The sequence below is a fragment of the Alligator sinensis genome, unplaced genomic scaffold (assembly GCF_000455745.1).
Source record: "Alligator sinensis unplaced genomic scaffold, ASM45574v1 scaffold1759_1, whole genome shotgun sequence".
In the NCBI taxonomy this organism is placed as follows: Eukaryota; Metazoa; Chordata; order Crocodylia; family Alligatoridae; genus Alligator; species Alligator sinensis.
Window position 1 is genome coordinate 54,960 of NW_005843668.1, and position 1,519 is coordinate 56,478.

Below are 1,519 nucleotides of genomic sequence, written 5' to 3' on the forward strand. Positions count from 1 at the left end.
ATGCTTTTCTCGGATTGTTCTCTGACACCTTAGACCACAGCTTCCCAACCTTTTCCTCAGTATGGAAAAGGTTGGGAAGCTGTGGTCTAAGGTGTCAGACTTCCACTTTCCCTGTTTAAAGTGCAAATTTTTTGCGATTCCAAAATCATGCAGACAAGATCAACAAGTCATAAGTATGGCATTATAATGTTTATGGTCTATGTTTTTCATTTAAAATCATTTTAACTACTTTTTAGATTGAAAATACTGAGCTTAAAATGGAACAACGTCTAAGACTTAGACCCAGGGCCATCGCTAGTGGGGTGTGAATCGGGGCAACCGCACTTTGGGGGGCCCTTTGGAGCAGCGGTGGCGTGGAGCTGGGCAGAACAGCGACTTCACATCCAGCCGCTTGCTACCCGCCTCCGATGCCAATGCCAATGGCGGTGGCAGCTTCTTCAGGTCCGGGAGCAGGAGTGGGGCCTCGCATAGGCTGATTTGCCCAGGTCTCGCACCCTGCTTGGGTTGCCTCTGCTTAGACCTTGCCCCCTTTTAAGCTCAGTATTTTCAATTCTGTCGTTTTTGTCTTAACCGCACAGCAAAAATTCAGAATATTATTTAAGGACTGCAAGCCATCTCCAGCTGCAATTACAGTTTGTGAAATGCTTAATGAAAGGAAACCTTCAAATACATATGGCTTTTAGATTAAATTTGTTGCAGCGAAAATGGGCTCGTTATGAATTGCACACTGTTGTGGTATCCGAATATTTCTGATTTTATTTTTTTGTCTTTTGTAGACATGCCCTTCATGTAGTGTTACAATTGCCACCAACTGTGATGTCAGTATAGAGGAAGGAGCTATCCAAAATGGCTGTCAGGATGAACATAAAAACAGTACTAAGGTAACAACTTTTCCCATTCTGTATATTTTCCTGATTCCTCTGCATCAGGTTTAACAGGCAGCTGATACACACAATTAAAATGCTCCTCCAGGCTGTCATCATCTCATCTCCATTACTGCACAACCTCTTTCTCTGCTTTTGATGAGTATAACTTTGTCCCACTTTTACCCATTCAGAATGCTGTTCTAAACATAATTCAGAGCATCCATACCCTTTCCCCAGCCCTACCCTAACTTGTACCTCCATTTGGCCTGTGATGCCAATTTCCATTGTTAAATTTTTAAACAAATAACTTTGTTTTTTTAACTCATGCTGCCCCTCATGCTTTGGAAGAGCTCCTTGTAAATGTCCTCATTGTTCCCCTTCAAATCCCTCCTTAAAACTTTGTCTTGCCACAGTGCCTACAGGAAGCATGACAGGATTTAAAGTGCTAGTGTCATGGGCACACCCCGGACATGGGGGGTCAGGACACAGAAGCTGAGGATCAACAATATTGGAAGTCCAAGCCAATGCTAAGGGTCATAATACTAGGTGTCAGTCCAAGTCCAGTGTATCATTCCAGGGGCTCAAAATGGGCCCACAGTCAAGACCAGGCCAGAAGTCAGGAGCCAGGGCATCCAATATGCTGGATAGGGTTG

General features: G+C 44.0%; 1 long non-coding RNA gene across 2 annotated transcripts in view; it reads left to right on the forward strand.

Annotated features, from left to right (window-relative positions):
* The window catches only part of LOC106723360, a 21,191-nt gene that overhangs the window by 12,483 nt on the left and 7,189 nt on the right, over positions 1-1,519 (forward strand). For both annotated transcript variants that reach the window (XR_003092399.1, XR_001359247.2), the window contains exon 2: positions 777-881. This is a non-coding gene — a long non-coding RNA (uncharacterized LOC106723360). The remainder of the gene's footprint in view (positions 1-776; positions 882-1,519) is intronic.